We start from the raw sequence: 13,625 nt of genomic DNA, 5'->3' as shown, positions 1-13,625 counted from the left end.
CAACTTGCACAAGCAAATATTAAAACCAAAAAAAGTAACTAATTTCAAAATTTCTAATTAATAGAGCTTTAAGATTTTATATGCCTAAGTTATAATTACGTCACAATACAATAATTGAATTTTAAACACTAAAAGCAGTAATTAACCTAGTGTTTTAGTTACAAGAGTTGTTTTTTCTTGTTGTTCACGAATCTTATAAGCATGCTAATTGTAAGTATATTTTTTGTTTATGTTTTAAAATTATATTATTATTAAGTAGCTTACATTTTTCTAACCTTAACATAAACTAACCTGGCGATATAATAATTTTCCGAAGTTGATAGCTTTAAGCTATAAGTTTTATTTTGTTTTTGTTTTCTTACACATAAACGCAAGTTTTAAATAAAGTATAGCCTAATGTCTTCTTACATGTTTATATTGAAAAAAAATTACAGTTTTTTTCGAGTGATGATCTCGTTTGATTTAGTTCAAACAGGTGAAACATTACTAAATTTAAACTTTGAGTTGAAGTTATTTTTCAAAAAAAATATAAGGAAACAATTTATTCGGTTGAATTTTACAATTAGGTTATTTCCAAGCCAACGAATTACCTCTAATGTTGTAATAAGAAGTCCACGCCGGGACACGAACCCGTAATCTTCTGAATAGGAGTCAGACGCCTTATCCATTAGGCCACGCAGTCGGTTACGTGGTATCCAACTATCGCGTTCATATAAGTAAAACTTTGTAGCCTGTCGGCCCAATCTAGGTTAAATAACAAATAACTAGAGCAAGATGTAATAAAACTATTTATCAACAAATGTAGAAAACCGTAGATTCCATTAGCAAAAAATATTTTATTTATACTCTATTTATTTTTGAAACTTATCTATTGTTTAAACTACATTTAGTTTAATTATGTATTACTACGCTTAGTTTTTTGTAAAATCACTCAAGTTATTCCATGCATTATAAACTAAATATACTATAAAAATTACCTATGATTAAAAAAGTTTTTTTTTTTAAACTTTCATACGTATTCAACCCTCTAAATATGGTGTTTTAATTTTTAAAATGTTAATTAAAATCACTACTATAACTTAAGGTAACAGTCAAAAGAAAACGAGCTTAAACTTTTTTAGTTTACTTTTAAAAACGTCTTTATAGTAAGTTAATAGCATAAAACACGTTATGATGCGTAAAATAGGATAAAAACTTAAAAACTTTCTCAACTAAACATAAAAACTACAAGCTTATAAAACTATGAACTTATAAAGTAAATTTTAAACACTTAAGTTAAATAAATAATATTTATAAGGCTTTTAAGCAAAATCTTTTTTTAGTTCAAAACTTACAGTTATAAAAAGAAAAATAATAATACTACACGTATAAAATACTGGATGTGGGGTTCGAACCCACGCGGACAATCGTCCATTGGAACTTAAGTCCGACGCCTTAACCACTCGGCCAACCCAGTAGTCGAAGATAAACTGAGTATTTAAATTATATACTACATTATACGTAGCTTTTTTGAATTATAACAAGTAGATTTAAATTGATGAAACTAGCAATTTTTTTGGTAAATTGTACTAGCATTATAATGAATTTTCAATAAGTAAATATTAATCACTGACTAATTTGTTTACTTTTTCAAAAATTTAATTAAAACATGAATGCTTAGTTTTTCAATATCGAAAAACTAAACTATTATCTTTGCAATTAAAAATAAAACTAAAGTCACATCAACTTAAAAAAAAATATTTAGAGAGCCAATAAAAAGTTTTTCTTACAATTAAATAAAACCATTTGAACGTATGTACAATGTTAAAAATATTTTAATTTATATGTGATCATAGCAATTTGTATAACAAAATAAAGTTGCAAGTAAGTTTTAGTTTATATGTGATTGGTGATAAAATAACACAAAACTAGTTTACTGTTCAAAGCAGTGGCGTCGCGTGGTATTTTTTTAGGTGGTGCAGAATTTTAAAAAATATCAATTATTTTAATAAAAATATGTTTTTACTGTCAAGTTTGAAAACAACTGAACTTTTGCTACACCTGAAGATAAGCTTTGCTTTTAAGGGCATAGGGGGAATGAAACAATTTGATCTTATTTTATGTAGTTTTTACTAAGCTACAAGATGCTTTTTACAGATTTTAAAAATTCAGTATATGTTTTAAGATATAGCCGGTCAAAGTCAAAGGCAACAAAAGGTTCATAATGGGAGGCACAAACTAAAACAGTGTTTAAAAAAATGTTTTACCCCCCCCCCCTTTATGCCCTTAACATCTACTTTAGAATTATTTTACTGAAATTACTTTATACAGTTTTAATTTAACTACAAGTAATCTTTTATCAATATAAAAAACTCTTAAAATTTTTGAGATATGGTAATTCACAGTCAGAGGTACAAATGAATCCTTATTTTTATAATATAAACTCAAACAACAAATAAATCAATTCACTAAAATCATATCTTTTTTTTATAAGTTGGCCTCAAAAGCTTTAGATGTTTCTTTTATAAAACAAAAAAAATTGCTAAATTAGATATTTAAAACACCAAGAAAAAAAAAGTTATAACAAAAGTTTTTTTTTTGTATATATAAAAATGTATATTGATACTTAAAAATTAAACTTCTCTTCAACAAAAGTATAAAGTTTTAAAAAAATTAGGATGAAAAAGTTTAATTAAAAATTGTTTTAAAAATGATGGAGAATATAGGTTTTCAATAAAATTGTATTTTTTGCTGTTTTGATTTGCTCCTTGTATAATAAACCATTGTACTCCCTTGCTTTGACTGGTTGTAACTAAAATTTTAATTGGAAATTTCAAGTTTATTAAAAAGTAACTATTAGCTTTCTGAAAAAGTTAAAACAAGAACAACATGTAAAAAAGTGCCTATACACCCTCCCCCTTTACTCCTCACTAGTTTGCACATTTTTTTTTACAAACATTAACATTTTTATTAACTTTTTTTCTAATTTTAATGTTTTTTGTTGGAGGTTTAAAATTCAATAGTTTTTTAAGGGTATCTTTTCTTTATTTAATATTTATTTGTTTTTCATTTTGATGACAGTATTTTTCTCAGGAGCTCAACTTTTTTAAGTTTAGTTGTGAGGCTGTTGAACTTTTCAAGAATTTTAAAGATAATTTATAAATATGTGACCATTATAGAAGTAAAAGTTTGGTTAGTTAGTTTTCATGTGGCCATAGGGGTAAAACACTTATTTTTTTAATTTTAAATAACCTTGTTATTTTCAGAGTAAAAATTAAAACTGCTTTAGTCAGCCTGAATATTTTTCTAATTTGGTCTGTTTTAATTTATCTTGGGTCATCTTGAGTTTTTAACATTTCTAAGTTATCCTGATTATGAGGCAAGGCAACCATGTTTCAACAATTTTATCTAAAATTTTTGCTTTGTTTATGAAAAAATTTAACCAAAAGTTATATAAAGTAGAGGTAGACTAAATTTTCCTAAAATGTTAAACTACTCTAAGTAATCAAAGTTTCTAAATTAAGGCTATTTACTTTATTTAAATATGTGATTGTTTCAATAAAACTATTTTTTATTTAATATAAATCTAAAATATTTTTCTGTAAGAGTGAACTAGAAGTTTATAATAAACTTCTTAATTCTTTTTTCAGAACTTGAATTTTATTATTTATTTTATTAAGTTTATGATAACAATAATCAGTTATAGTTAAGTTTATGTATGCAGATTAAAATAAAAAATCAAATTTTTAAGACTTTGGTGATTTAGGGTTTTTATCTTTTTTTTCCAAAATATGCAATTTATGACAAATCTTTTAATAGAAGTGATCTGTTAAATTTAAAAAATCATGTGGGTACATAAACTCAAGTTTAATCCTTTGCAGTAGCTTGCTTTGTTTTTTATTTTATGTTTACAATAGCTTGTAGATGATACTTAAGCAAGTCCTGTTTTAGGGAATTTTCAACTTATCTTACTTACCGCAAGATATTGATTTTGCGGTAATTCTTGAAGAAATTTGCTTTTTGAGTTCATTTGCGGCAGTCAGCTAAGAGTTTGCGGCAGTGAAGAGGGCAAAATGGTCGTTTTCAAAATTAAAGTTTTAAAAGACATTTCGTTCAAAAAAATAACGAAAACGTTATAGATACTTATTTTTTTCTTAGAAAATTTCAAGGTGGTGCAGTTGCGGCAGTGCAACACCCCACGCGACGCCCCTGGTTCAAAGTATACTATACATTCAAAATTGACTTTTATTTTAAAATATACTTTACGCTCAAAAATTACTTTACATTCAAAATAGAGTTTACGTTTGAAAGTGATTTTAAACGATATGACGTCCAAAGTTAAAATTAACGTTTGATTACTATACGCTAAAATTGGAAACTTAGCAATACTCTTTAACTTAAAAAGTAACCTTTTTACATTTTAAGTGTCTTATGTAACCAACTTAAACTTAAAAACTTAAAATATTTATCTTACTTATAATAATGTTTATAGAAGTGTTCTCAAGTTTAAGTAAATAACTTATCAGTCTTTAATTTACTTATACTTATAAGTAGCACATTTAAAAAAATTAGTTAGAACTTTAAGATATATTGAAGATAGCCCAAACTAGGCACCTTTTGTTTTTATTAAAGTAAATTTTTAGTATAAATTATTACTAATAGTTTGATAACATCTTTTGCTGTCCAATAATTTATTTTCTAGTAAGTAGATTAAATTATTTTGTTATTTTCAGCAGGAGTAAAAAAAAATTGCAACCTAAATACAAAAACGTACGATTGTGTAAGTTATAATAAGCATTATATTATATATACAAACGTCAACAAACTGTATAAAAAAAAACTATACATTTTTCATTTTATTTACCTAAATATTTGTTAGTTTAACTTTAGAATTTCAATTATAAACAAAAACAATTAAAGTTAATTGATAGAAACATAACATCCAGTGAGTAAATTTTTTAATTATTGAATACTTGGTTAAAATTGATTTATGACAAGAAACAATTCAAAAAATATTTAAGTTTTAAAGTTTTAGAATTTATTAAAAAAATTAAAGCTACTCAGTTTTATCGTAAAACAGATTTTCAAACTGTTTTGCTGCAAAAAACGTATTGAAATTACAAACTATGCAACAATCGACAAAAAATTGATAGTATATAGTTAAATAAAAAAAAAATGTATAGATTTAAAATCTTTATAATTAATAATTTATTATTTTAAAGAAAAACAATTACAATATTTCACCGCAAAGCGGATTTTCAAACTGTAGATCTTACTCAAAAATATTTTTTTTATCTCAATTAGAATTCAAATAGAGTTCTGTAGATTATCTTGAAGTTTTTTATTTTTACAAAACTGAATAAATAAACTTTTTAAATATAGTAATTTTAATTCAGTTTATAATACTTAAATAAAAACAATCACTCTTTTGTGTATGTTTTAGGTTTATTGATTTATAACTTATTTTTTAATGAGTTTAACAACTAAACTATCGAACACTACTTAAAACACTTTTTTTTCGTTGATCCTTACTTACTGTTTTATCTAATTAAGATTATATTATGTTAAATACATGTCCACCGGAAGTCGAAACCGTAACTAGTGCTTGGAAGGCACCAAAGCTAACCGTTACACCATCGATGCTTGTATTGAAATGGAGAAATTACTGTATATAATCTCAAATGAAAATGCAGCTAGCTCTGTACTGCAGTCAAATGCTAGCATATGTGTGTTCAAGCGTTAATTTTTTGCCGTTAGCTCGACAAAATGATCTATAATAATACGTTGCAAATTTTCAACGCGTTTTCGCTCGCTAGCAGAATTATACACAGTTTATCTGCTAGTTTAAGCGGTAAACTCTCACGTGGTTTAACGCTTATGGCTATAAACTTGATGTTTATTTGTAAAAAAATGTTCATTTCAAGTCGTGCATTTTATTTTGTAATTGCTTTTGTTTTTATTTGTATGTATCCATACGTGTGACCAAAGAATATTAAGTTTATGATTTTATTAAAATTATTATTTTTAAATCTAAGTATGTTTTTATTAAATGATGACTGAGAAAATAAATTGAGGGTTTTATAAATGATAAAACTAACTGTAGAAATAAACTGCTAAATATATTTTAAAATTTTCTAGCTAATGAAAATTTGTTATTTAAATTTATAAACTGATTTAAGTCGTGGATAAGTAATAAATTAACATATCACTATACCACAACTAAACAAAGTATGACAATAAATAAATAACTAAAACTCAATAGTCACTTTAAGCTTGTAAGCTTGTCCTAAAATTTAAACTAAAAAGTTTTACTGATCGTAATATAAATAAAGTTTTAAGTTTTATAAACTAAGTCTTCTTTTGATTAAAATTAATACTAGTTTGAGTACTATTTGATGTTTACAACAACTTTCAATTAATTAAATATTTCTGTTTTGTCACATAGTTGTACATTTATGTTTTGCTAGCTAGTAAAAAGTTGAAATGTTTTGTCAAAGCTCATAAGTATATATTTTACACTAATACCAAAATTCTAAATTAATTAAACAGAGAACGTTTATTCTAACAAAGTTTGCACTCTTAAAAATACTACATGATTGAAAATTTAAAAACCTTTCAAATTGTTTAAACATTTTTTTCATTTCCTAGTTGTCAGCATAACAGTAAAACTTCTATATTTTTGTGAAACAATATTGTTAAAAACGAAAAAATATATATTTATAGCTAATAGAAATTCAAATGTTTAAACATATAAATCTAGTTTTAACTATTTCTAAGGGTAGACCTTCAGCTAATTTAATTTAAATTAAAACCAATCTTGTAGCAATTACTTCTATATATCAATATAAGTTTCATTTAGGCTAATAATTTGCTAAGTATATTTAAAGTCAAATTTTTAACTTAAACAACACAATTGTATTGTACAGCATTTTTTACTTTGTACTATTGAATATGTTCATAAGCTTTCAAAGATCATCAGACCATATGCTTTCGGTAAACTGAAAACGGATTCGTCCTTATTAGGACTCATCAGTCAGTCACAACCGAAAAACCTATAGCCTTCTATCTACAAACGGTTTATCATGTTTTCACATGAAGCAACCATTTGATGGCATTGATCAGTAACTTCAGCATTGTCTTTTGCTGTACAACGTTCAATACATTGTCCACTAGGCAAGACATCTGGTACGCTCGTATCAATCAACAAAAACTGATGATCAGATGGAATGACTGAAGTCTGATGATCAACTCTTTTGTTAAACTTGAGCTTTTCTCACGGCACACGATAGTCCAGGCTTCTGCACTGCAGACTTTCGCCGATTTTTTCGTCGTTTGAAGCTTTCAAAGAGGGTCAATTCAAGGTACAACAAGTTTATATACGCAATATTACGCTTACTGCCAAGTGTTTCAGTAATGTAGTGGTCATCACGTTCGCCTCACACGCGAAAAGTTCCCGGTTCGAGCCCGGGCTGAATCATTTTTACTTTCATTGTACAAAAAGATTTCATTTTTCTCAAACTTTTTTATTAAGTGTTTCGCTTATATTGCATGTAATTAATAAGTATATTTTTGTTTGTAAGCTGGAAGTTTAGTAAAATTTTCAATCTTTTTGGTTCTGGTTTTATTTGTTTTCAACTTTTTAAGTGATTTATTTATTGATTATTGTGAATTTGATTTTATATAATTTTAGATCTTCTAGTTTTATTTAATAAGTGAACAGCTAATATTTTTGATACAAAAGGTATGTCAACTTTTGTAGTTGAAAAACATAGTTAAAATAAAACATTGCATTTCTTTACATCGATGACAAAACAAATATTAATATCGAACAAGCAAGTTTTTTTTTATTACACATACTTATTTTTTTGTTTATAGCTTCAGATAAACTATTTGCAGAGAAAAAGAAAAAAATCTACTAATATCAAAGATACCTTATGTTTAAAAATAAGTAGTCTAAAAATTGTGAAAAAATATTTTATTGTTAGGTTCGTAGAAGTCAATGTTTATAAACGAGAATATTAATTTGAAAAGTACAACTTTACTTAAGAAAACAGTTTAGTAGATTAATATAAGTTTTTTTTTATAAACTTTGTGTTGTACTTAATTTTACACTACTTTTCGTTATTAAACTGACGGACGTTTCTCTGTTTAAAAAAAATTAAGACAGTTCTGCGGGTTTATCAAAGTTTTCCAAGTAACTTTGAAAACTGTTACTTGGAAGCTTAAATAAATCCGTAAAAACTTTTTAACTTCATTAACACGGAGAAACGTGCGTCAGTTGAATAAAAAAGTAGTGAGCAAATTGTTGTTTTTCTGCGAAATTATTTCGTTAGCAAGTGTATTTGAGTTGTTTTAATAAATATTTAAGTGTAATAAACTTGTCATAACAGCAATTCTAAAGCATTTTACGTAATCACTAAGTGTTTCATGAAGCTTTAGGTATTTAATTTTATATTTATCTTGGTTCTCTCACTATACATATTTTTATTTAAATAAAATTGGTTTTATAAATAAGTTACGACTCATGAAAGTCTAATAAAAAACTGTTACAAATGATATTCGGTATTTAAAAATTTCAACACGAAAAAATGTACAGATAATTTTAAAAGCAATCTATTGTTATTAAAGATAGATTATAGCATTCTTATATGTCATTTATAAATCATAATTAACTAATTTAAGAAATAAATGATATTATGACTTTTATGTAAAAACACTGAGTCGTAAAACTGTTTGGAATTTTTGTTTTTAAAATATTTATTAAGCTTTATTTATCTAAATAGTACGACACTGTCAAATTTTTACTAATTTGTTGTTTAAATTAGACCATAAAAACTTAAAATTTTTGCTATTTTCTTGTATTGTAATACACAAACCTATAACTTGCTTGATTAAACCATAAGGCGTTGTCTTTTATTTACTTATATTTTTACTACGTTAATTTAGTAGCGTACCATTAAATTATATTTAGTGACTTGCTTAAACTAAAGTTTAAATAATTGTTAAAACAATGAAAAAATAAAACCTTTCATTACATAAGTTACAAAGCAACTTTTAGTTTTAAATATAACTACATGAGCTTGTTTTATATTTATAACTGTTGCTTAATTCGTACATATTCTAAACTAACAAAAAAAATGTTTTGCTTAAAAACATTTTACTTTTACTTTATACATTTTGTAAACGTTGGTAATCACTTTAGAATTTCAAATATCTTAATATTTACTGAATATAAATTAAAAAAAAAATAGTTACTGAAGTTTAATGTTAACGTGAAGTTAAGCTTATTTTTATGTAATCAACGATGTATATTCAACTTTAAGTTTCCATTTTCTTTACTACTAAACAATTTTAGCTGTACTAGTTTAGTAAGGTTTAATTACAGTTTTAACCTAAAAATTTATAGTTATTTTTTGCTTTTACATTCTTGCATTTCGTAATTTGTATAAAACTTAAAACAAAACTGTTCAAATTGTTATGGTTTTACAAAAGGGTTTCACTCTAATCAAATAATACTTGAAATATAAATAACTAAGAGCTTATCATTATTGTTTAATATTGTTTTTATTTTCGAAAACTGTTTTGAGAAATTGAATTGATTTACAACATTCACAGATGATAAAAGACTTTAGTTGCACTGTTATTTAAATTTAGTTGAGAAATTTCTGTTATAAGACTTTTATTAATAACGTGTTATAAAATTAGTTTTAAAAATATAGATAAGTAAAATAAGACTTAAGCTGATAACTATTTAATGTTCTTACTAAAGTAAGAAGTAATACGCAGTAGTAAAAATAAGTAGAAGTTTACACTACTAACCAATACAATTTATACTATCAAAAAGTATAACCAGCCTGGGATTTGAATCCAGGACTTCCCTCACTCTGAAAAATCACAACTACAGATTAACGGGCCACTTGGTAAATGAGACTGTATTGAATTTATAATCTTGCCAACCAGTGGCGTAGCGAAGTATTTTGGTCAGGGAGTTCGCAATTGTTTTCTCAAAAAAAACCTAAATTAAAACTTTTGTAATAAGCTATAAATAGATCTTTTTATAAGTAAAAAACTTGAAAAAAAAGTCAATAAGTAAAATAAGTTCGAAGTAACTGTTATAAAAATTACTTATACATTACAAAATTAAACAATTAAAAAAAAGTATAAATTTCATTACTATTACTTATACTTGCACAAATGTAAACTTATTAAATAAAAATGGTTTTTACTACTAACAGTAAACTTTATATCTTTAAAAATGATTATATTCAATAAAACGAAAGTATCTGTTTTATTTACGAAAAACATATCAATCTCTTTAATATACAATAAAACAGTGATAAGAACACCTCATTGCACATAATTTAAATAAAGTTACACAGAAGTTAAAACAGATCAACTTTATAACTGTTATTACAGTTTATTACAACTTTGTAAAATAGTTAAAGATATGTTTTTTAAATTTAATTCATCTGATTGTACTTGTTTAAAATAATTATCACAAACAAAGTTTATTTCTCATAGGCCGACACGCTTTTTCTTGTATGTTTACAAAAATAAAGATCAGAAAACTAGCAGTAGTATTAAACATTTATTGTAGCATAAAAAAAAAAACTTGTGAAATTGTTTAATTTTCCTTAAAGCGTGTCGTATTTTTGTAAATTTTTTGTAGAAAAATCTGCCATAAGGTTATACTACAGCGGTGCACTAACTAGTTGCGTACTTTTTGAGTCTAAAATCTTATTAAGTTAATAAGGTTATAGAATTTTTCCTTATGGAGTTTTTCATCAACATCGGTGCGCATTTTCGTTTGCGCACCGAATCAGTATATTGGGTAATTTCTCTAACTTGTCACTAATGGGTATTCAAAATTTCGTTTAACTTTTCGAATACTGGATAAACATAGTTGAAAAGAAAATTAAGCAGAAATAAAAAACAATGAAGGATAAAGATATTACATTCTTTTTTTTACTTCTTTTCGTTTTTTGGGTGGCACGCATGCGCCAGTGTCCCTCCCCACGCTACGCCCCTGTTACCAACTATAAATTAGAAAACTGCACTTCAAGATACCTTAAACTATTTTAATTATATTTTTTACAAGTAAGATAATCGCTTCACAGTCTTTAAAATACTTAAGAAGTATGAAAAATAAATGTAATTTTGCACTTATCTGAAAATATTAATTTAAGCATTTTTTAAAAGCTTACTAAAATGCTTTAAAATAGATAATTTATTTAAAATAACTATAAACACTATTACATTTTATACCACTTTAGTTTTGTAACTTAGGTAAGAAAATAATAAATATATCAAATATAAGCATAACCTAATTAAAAAGGTTTTATTATTTATCAACATTTAAAAAACAACAATACTTTCAAAAATACTACACGTTGACTTCTTTAACCTACAGGTGATTTTAGTAAACAAGTTTACATGATTGTGTATTAAGAACTTACATACTTAACTTAACTTTCATGTGTTTAAAGTGTTACAGCTTGAAAGCTTTACTTGAAGTCTGAAAAACATTTGTTATTTATAACAAGTAAAAATTATTCTATACTTAAAATAGCATTTATTTATCAATTTAGTATACTAGTTTCATCATGCATTTAAATAATATACCATTTTATGAAACGTAAATTGTTTTAGTATTAATTTATTTTTATAAGATTACTCGAAAATCATTAAACTTTTGTGCTACTATTAGACTAAAAAATGTGTGTAACAAGCTTTAATAAAATTTTAACTGAACAATTTATAACAGAACACAAATATGTGGAGGTATAAAAAAATTTGTAAATATTTTTGTTTTTGTAACTGACAACAAAAACAAAGTAATTCAAACAAGTAACTTATTTACTAGTTTAAATTAGATTGTTATTGTTGCTAGACTACACAGAAACTACTTTAAAACATAATTTAGAGATAATAAAAAAATTGCAGTATGTGTTGTTGCTTATTTAAGTAAAGCTGAGTACTTTTATAAAATAATTAATTAAGGTTAACTATTAAGTTTCTTAATTTTAATCACGACTAGTTTTCGATACTTATACTATGTTTGAATAAGTAACCATATAGCATCTGAAAAATTTAACTGTTAACATAATGTTAATATTACAATCATTAATTTAAACAAATTTAAATTTAAACAAACAGATTAAAACAAATAAGCTTAAGATTTGAAAAGAAAGTTTTTTTTTTCTGTTTTAGTTAAAAATATTTGGTTTACGCTGAGTTATATTTTGAGCGAACATTCAAATTTTATAATTACATCAAAAGAGCCTTAAGTTCTAAGGTATGATATAAATTGAATTTTAAAGTATTATTTTACTTTTCTTAAAAAAGTAAGAAACTCAAAAATCGTATGTTGTACATAGAATATATCAGTATTATATAAAACATGAACCAAACCGTAAAATTGTAAACCGGTAATACACAATAAAAGAAATCAATGAGAGTTTGAATTAAAATTTATCAAATATTTAGCTGTAACAAGACTTTACTGCAAGTGCCCGGCTAGCTCAGTCGGTAGAGCGTTAGACTCTTAATCCAACAGTCGTGGGCTTGGTTTCTTTTTGTTTTTTGGTGAATGAACTATCTTTTGATAATAACATTGTTTTATTACAGCTGATTTTGTGTTTTTTATTTTTTTTTTTTTAATATCAAACAGAATCTAAAACAACATATTGTTTAAGCAGGGTCAACAGAACAATATTTATGAATGTATATTAAAAAGAAAATAGGTACAATTTATGACCTGTTTTTTAACGATATTTTCTAGTAAATATAACTACTAGTTAACTTTAAATGGTAGTACATAATTAAGTAGGTGAGCTTGACTTTTGATTTTTGACTTGACTACTAAACCATGAAAAAAATACAGTTATGTAAAAATTAAAAACAAGAGTATTAGTACATTCCAACAAATAACTAGCTACTCGAATTTTTTTTTCAATATCTTGTATCTAGTCATGAAAATAATTACTGAATTACTTGCTTACTACTTGATTCAAACTTTATAATTTCAAAATAAAGTACAGTTAAAAATTGTGTATTTACATCAGTAGTCATTCTACAATTTTTATTAAAGTTTCATAAAGCTTGCTAAAATAAGTTTGAAATTATTCATTTCTACTTAAAACATTTACATCATTCCATTCTTACATGCAAAATATTTCACTACTGTACCAAAAATACAAAAGTGCGTCGAACCCGGAACTAGAGCTTGGAAGGCACCAATGCTAACCGTTACACCATCGACGCTTGTCTCAAGTCGAAAAATTACTGTATATAAACCCAAATGTCAAGGCAAGTAAATCTGTAGCGCACTCGAATGCTAGCATATGTTCGTTCAAGCGTTAATTTTTTTGCCCTTAGCTCGACAGAATGTGCTATAATATTTCGCTGCGAATTTTAAACGTGTTTTTGCTCGATAGCTTTGACGCTCGTTGAAAATAATCACGTGGTTTAGTAAACTGCAAACTTATAGAGAAATTTTGCTTGTCGGTCGTTGAATTTTAATTTACGTTGTTCGTTAGCTGTTGTTGAAAACTAATTAGTGAATTTCTTGACGTCATATTTAAGTTTTGGCTACTATGGTTTTTAAAAAAAATTGTTTATAATATAGAACTAACGATGAATGGTGT

At 25.4% G+C, this 13,625-nt stretch overlaps 1 non-coding gene across 1 annotated transcript; it reads right to left on the bottom strand.

The window, feature by feature from the left end:
* Window positions 1–1,373: 1,373 nt before the first annotated feature.
* Trnal-uaa (transfer RNA leucine (anticodon UAA)) lies at window positions 1,374–1,456 on the bottom strand. Its single transcript has one exon. It is a non-coding gene; the product is annotated as a tRNA-Leu (tRNA).
* Between the last annotated feature and the right edge of the window lie 12,169 nt (window positions 1,457–13,625).

The sequence above is a fragment of the Thalia democratica genome, unplaced genomic scaffold, assembly GCF_965202585.1.
Source record: "Thalia democratica unplaced genomic scaffold, ktThaDemo2.hap1.1 HAP1_SCAFFOLD_1282, whole genome shotgun sequence".
Classification (NCBI taxonomy): domain Eukaryota; kingdom Metazoa; phylum Chordata; class Thaliacea; order Salpida; family Salpidae; genus Thalia; species Thalia democratica.
Note: the sequence above shows the minus strand (reverse complement) of the source record. Positions and strands in the feature narration are given on the sequence as shown.